General features: G+C 44.7%; 1 non-coding gene across 1 annotated transcript; it reads left to right on the top strand.

The window, feature by feature from the left end:
• Window positions 1-6396: 6396 nt before the first annotated feature.
• LOC122793859 lies at window positions 6397-6473 on the top strand. Its single transcript, XR_006363577.1, has one exon. It is a non-coding gene; the product is annotated as a small nucleolar RNA SNORD66 (small nucleolar RNA).
• Window positions 6474-6698: the final 225 nt, after the last annotated feature.

The raw sequence follows: 6698 nt of genomic DNA, 5'->3' as shown, positions 1-6698 counted from the left end.
GGGCCACGTGAAATTAAATTACTTGTGTGTCAAAGGCCAGGGTAGCGTATGGCTAGACATCTATAGGTCCTAGGGCCAATAGCCTATAACCTACCTATGAACCGATACATACCCACATGTACTTGTTGCAATAATTGCTATGTGAGGTTGACTGAGTGTGATGGTGAATGTGTTGGTGAATGTGTCAGAGTTCAGTATATGTGTGATAGCTAAGTGGGAAACTGTTTCTGTCTTGGTATTATGTGTCCTAGCTGTGATCCCAGCAAAAGATGTGTATGCTATTGCTAGGCAGAAAAAGCAGTATGCCAGATGGTCTGACATAGTCTGTTGGTGTCGACTGGGGTGTCCCATTGTAGGCTACAGCAGTACATGGATGCTTATTGAGTGTTACTGCTGGTGAATCCAACACCTGAATGAACTGTAGTACTACCTGAAGCTGTATGCCTAAACAGCACAGTATGGTGTATGTCCACATGTCTTGGAACCACTGTTTTATTTGTTCCCCATAGTCCCCACAGATAACATACCTCAGGCATAAGGTCTTGTAACTACTGACACACAGTACTGTATGGTACACAGGTAAAGGTCATGTGGGTTGCCATACCTTTGTGTTTGGTATGTATGTCTGATGTGTGTGTGTGTGTGTGTGTGTGTGTGTGTGTGTGTGTGTGTGTGTGTGTGTGTGTGTATGCCTGTACCATGGCCTCGGTCATATGTGCGTTACAGGATATAGGTGCGTATCTGGCAACATGTATAGTCTAGTACAGCAGTATGCCACCTATATTAACGAATGAGCACATATGTTAGGCAGGGGTTTGCCATCAATGACTAGTGTGGTATACTGGTAATACTGTAAATGGACTTTACAATCATTGCAATGGATTACATGTTACGTTATGCATTAGCTTGATATATACCCCCTGTGGCTAGGTGGTGCATTGTGTTGCATACAGTGTGCCATGTACTGTTGTATAGTCTTACATACTGGTTTATCTTTGTTGCTGTGCAAAACATGGTTTGATATATAGAGTGTGCCAGGCACTGTCAGGCAGTTGTGGGTTGAGCACTGATATATGGTACTGAAAGTGTGTTTCCTTTGACAGCCAATAGGTGCTATATATGGCAGTTAATTGATATCTGTACTTTAGAATGTTAAGTGTGCCACTTGACTTGCTCACACATATTGTTCCATTGTCTTCCAGGGTCATGGCCCACCATTGTAATCCCTCATATAGCCCAGCAGAGGAGGAAGTGATTACAGCCACCATGGTTCAGCACTACGCCCTGCTGTTCTCAAGAACCAGCCAGGACCAGCATGAGTGGACTGCACTGTGGCAAGATCTTGTCTATAGGGTAAATGACATAGGCATGCATAACCAGATATATGAGCAGGTACTCCATCACTGTAGTGATTTAGTTAGACATGTCCGGCAACGTGCGTCTGATATCCGTAGACAACAGAGGAGGAAGTGATTACAGCCACCATGGTTTAGCACTACGCCCTGCTGTTCTCAAGAACCAGCCAGGACCAGCATGAGCGGACTGCACTGTGGCAAGATCTTGTCTGTAGGGTAAATGACATAGGCATGCATAACTGGACATATGAGCAGGTACTCCATCACTGTAGTGATTTAATTAGACATGTCCGGCAACGTACGTCTGATATCCATAGACAACAGCTTGCCACAGGTGGTGGGGTAGCCATCCATCCCCCCCTCACCAGAGTGGAGGAGCTGCTCCTGAGCCAGGTGGCTCCTGGCCAACAACAATAACAACAACTAACATGCATCATCATGGAGGCCGGAGCCACCCGGCAAGTTGACATGGAGCGTGCAGGTAACATGGCATAGCTGTACACTACTGTTACCTCTATTGGTAGATCATGCTTATGTGAGATATGTACTGTGTAGTTACAAGATGTGGTGCCTAGTGTTGTGCAATAATAATAATTAGGAATATAATCTGCAGGGCTGTGACTGTCAACAGTCATACTACTGTAAGATTGCAAACACACAGTAGCAATGCCACAGTTGTTGCCACTGACAAACTGTCTCATATCCTTGTATGTCCCACTGGTGTGACAGCAAGGCAGCAGACCCATGCTGGTGAGTGTGTTCTACATTTAATATTGCTAATTAAATGTGCATGTCATAGGTGAGGTGTAGGCCATGTACATATCACACACCAGCGCATAATGCATGCTGTGCATGTTTGCTGTGAGACTATGCACATCTCAGTAACATGAGTAGCTGCCTCAAACACATGCAATACACAGAGCATCCCACACAATTGTGGCAACACTGTAGTGGACGTTGGATAGGCAGAGTCGATACACATGCACACAACATACACAACTGTGTCATACACAGTACACGTTAACATGCTACACATGGCGTATTCAGACACCCGCTGTAAGGTCACACTCCAGTAACCCAAATGTCATCCACACAGCACACATAATATACCTGAGGGGTAGAGGCCTCTCATGTGGCTGTGCGACACTCTTCAACACATAACACATTCATGTTAGGCAATGCCCCCTATTGAGCACCTTACAAACCCATGTAACAACTGGCCATGAAATGGTAAATGTAGCCATGGTACTGCAGTTCAGGTACAACATGCTATGTGCCAGTCTGGCACACATTAGTAGCCTTGAGTGACCACATGATGCTGCATGATGATGTCTCATGGTACTACACATATCATTAATTGCTATGCACCTCAATGTTGTGTGTGTGCAAACATATGCACCTATACACAATATGCATAGCAATCACCATTTGTACAAAGTGTGGGATGCCATTTGTGACTGTCTTAGAGTCGGACATGGCACCCGCATCTCTGAACATGTGTGTTTGATCTGTGTGCCACTTGGCCACACATCCTGTGACATAGCTGTTAATGTTCAGGTAAGCATGTCCGTGATGACAGAGTGGGGAATGGTGTAAAAAGTCCTTAGTGAGGTCCAGGTGGGCTGTGTGGACTACTTTCACCTCCATCTATGTCCTTGGTAACTGTTTGAAGTAAGGCAACTATGTTTAGGCGGCAGGATCTGCCTTTAACAAAGTGAGGTTGTGTAGAGTCGAGTGTCTGGAGGTCCCCAATGTCTCTGTTTATGGGTTCCATGACAATTTGCTCAATAGCTTTGTAGACCAGGCTGAGTAGACATATAGGGCAATGGTTTCCAGGTTCTGTTATGGTACCCCCTTTGTGGAGCTGGATGACTGTTAGTGTATGCCATTCTTTGGGTACATACCCTGTGGCACAATTAAGTCTGGGCAGTGAATGTAGGTGAGGGTGTAGTTCCTTTTGGGCCTAGTGTAAAACGCAGCCTGGGACACCATCCAGTCCCATTGATGCTGTGTTCTTGGCTTTGGAGAGGAATGTCTTTACCTGCATGTCCATGACGTCTGGGGCTCTGCATCCTTCTGTGATGGACACAGGCCCTTTTGGGGGTGATGGGGGAAGTTTACACTGAACTTGTCCCCCAGGATGTGGGCAATGAAAGTTGGTTCAGTGTATTCCTTGCCATTTGTCAGTAGCTGACAGCATATTTGGAAGTTGACACCTACATGTCTGGTATAGCTACCACAGGCTTTGTGGTTGTTATTCTTACAGTCCTTGGCAATTTGTCTTTTGAAAGTGTCCTTGAATTATTTTATGAGCAATCATTGCTTCTTCCTAATAATGATCAATGATGCCTTTCCTTTAGTGAAGTTGGCTCTATCAGGTGTTAGTTTCCTCCTTCTGTTGTCTAGCTTATTTATGGGCAACGACCACCAGATTGTTTTCTTATTTTTGGAGGAGTGCATCTTGGTTTTATTTGTGATGTCTCGATCCATGCATCCCTGTAGATGCTCATAGGATGCACATGTAACTGATTTGGCAGATTGTATACCATTATCCTATAGCAAGAGGGCTTTGGAACTTTCCACTTTTGTCTTGGGACGTGTGCAGTTTGCTTTTGAAAATGTCTTCACGGTGGTTTCATTGACTGGGTGGGGGGGTGAGATGTGGATGTCCAGTGTGATTACTTTATGATCTGATATTACCAGCGAGGGTTTTATCTCTGTTGTGGAACACTGGTACCCCATGTTGGTGATGATCATGTCTAGTATGGTGTCACCTCTAGTGGGCATGGTGACCAGCTGTTCCAGGGTGTTAGAGCTTTTAAACTCTAGGAAACATTGGGCAAAGGACGTTGTACACAAGTAATTCTCCCACTCAATGTTTGGGTAGTTGCAATCACCTCATATAATGGTGTTTGATAGGACCTTTATATTTTCCACTGTTCTCAGGAATACTGAGTGAGGTTCCTGTGACAAGGTGGGTAGGTGATCTGTAGCAGGCTACAATCTGATGAGCAGCTTTGCCCAATGTTAGTTGTGCTTGCATGGTCTCCAAGGCCTCATGCTGTGCCATTAACCTGAAGGTGTGGGTAGCCATGAGGTAAATGGGTACACCCCTTCCTTTTGTATTTCACTCATGGTTTTGGGTCCAAAGGTCAGAGGGATTGTGAGTGTTTTACGTGGAGCATGTCCAACAGCTCTGCGTTTGACATAGCTTTGTATGTTAGGCAGTGAACACATCTGAGTAGGCGATATGCAAGGGAGTACAGATGGAGCATTTTGAGATGGTCTGTGTATGGCATGTATTTCAGGCCGCTAATGCTCTTTGTGAGGCATTGCTGCAGGCTTTCCAGTTGTTGTAGTTGTCTTGTGAGGTACATAGCAAAAGTGGTGTTGTACTCTATTATAGTTCTAGTGAGTGATGAGTAGTAAGGAACAATGTGCTCTTCTATTCTGCATGAGACACATTTTGTGATGAGGTGTGCCACATAGCAGGGTTTCCTGACTACTTTGGGGATGTGATTATCACAGTTGTGTCCAGTGTCCACCTGTGACCCAAGGTCTCTTGTCACACTTTCAGTGTTAAGTATACTACTGCCTATGTTGTAGTTCTTGGCTACAGAGTTTTTAACAAAGGGGATGACAATGCACCTTTTGGCATTGAGCTAGAGCCCATGGCTTTGACAACAGCCATCTGTCTCAGTGAGGCCCTTTTGTAGGATGTCCACATCTTTAGTGTTTACAATTATGGCTCCTAGTTTGCAGTCCTCTGGAAACTTCAGTAGCCACAGACCTTCCATGTTAAAGTTTACTTCAGGGAAATAGATACTACACAGCCTGGGAAGTTATCTGGTCCCATGGCTGCTGTGATACTGGCTTTGGAGAGTGTTTTTTTACCTGTGCTGCCATGATGACTGCAACTTTGCAGTCTTCCATTATAGAGATGTGCTCTTTCATGGGTGAGAGGGGGGTAAAGTTAACACTGATCCGATCTGCCAGGATGTTGGCAATATCAGTTGGGTCTGTATATTTAGTGCCATTGAGCTGTAACTCAGAACAGATCTGAGTGTAGCCATGACATGGATCTGTCTGTTGGGCAGAGATCTCCTGAGTAGACAGTATGCAACAGCATACTGATTGGGTTACATTCAGTCTTATTGCATGGGGCAACTATTTGAGGCCAGTAATCCCCTTGTTAAGGTACTTCACTGGTCTTTCTGGCTGCTGAATGTGCCTAGTCAGATTCATCGCAAGTGTGTTGTGGTACTCTCTGATGGGTCTGATGACTGATGAGTAGTGGGAACCTCCTTTGACCTACATGCACAGAACTTGGCAGTTTGTGTGAGCACATACCATGGTTTTCTGACCACTTTGTGAATGTGTTTCTGAAAGTAGAGATGACTATCCACATTTGTCCATAGATTCCTTATTATCACATCCATATTTAGCCTAAGTGTGTGAGTATGCCCAGTATGACCTTTCAGTAGTATGACCTTTCAGTGTGATGCTGAATGAAATCCACTACATTTGTTGGAGTGTGTGAGCACGCCCAGTATAGACATTTATACTATATGTGTATGGATAATCAAGTTGTATTTTTACAGCAGGGCTCACCTTTGTGTCATAGATCAACAGGAATCATGATGTGCCTGCAGGGCTTCCATGAGACACTGTGCATAGACTTATCAACATTTTTACATACAGGGGGGATAGCTATTCTTTGTACATTTCTACCCGGGGGCACACCTGATTGTTACTGTGGGTGTACATAGGGTGAGGGTTTCACCTGACAGTTATACACATTTGCTATGCCTGCACTGCTATGTACGGTACACCATATCAGTCTGTACTGTTCCCTATCGCACTGGCTTGAGGCATACTACTGTGCTACAGATCCTAGCGTCCAATGTCACATATATTAGATTGCGACTTCATAGCCTACACAATCCACATCACACTGCCTGGCCTGATGTTCTCTATCTGCATAGGCCTGTGGGGGAGTTTACCCATATGCCTCTTTAGGGACATGATACAGCATTTCTTTGTGTTTTGATTACTGTACAATTGTCCTGCTGTGTCTGTGCCACTGAAATGCTATCATGGCTTAGTGGTTCAGTACAGTGACTATAGTGCACAGTATTCTGGATTCGAGCACTGTCACTGCTTTCTATTTTCATGCTGGGCAGACCAGACTGCTTAAGGAACAGTAAAGCAAATATGAGCATGTTTACCTGACTTTGCTCAACTTTGCACGATTTTGCCCGACCTTGCCCAACGTTGCTCAAAGTTGCCCAACATTGCACTAGTTAGCATGGGCAATTTTGTTTACATATACTAAATATTGGT

The sequence above is a fragment of the Protopterus annectens genome, chromosome 2.part0 (genome assembly GCF_019279795.1).
Source record: "Protopterus annectens isolate FY-2018-M chromosome 2.part0, PAN1.0, whole genome shotgun sequence".
Taxonomy (NCBI): domain Eukaryota; kingdom Metazoa; phylum Chordata; order Ceratodontiformes; family Protopteridae; genus Protopterus; species Protopterus annectens.
This window is presented reverse-complemented; position numbering and strand designations above follow the sequence as displayed.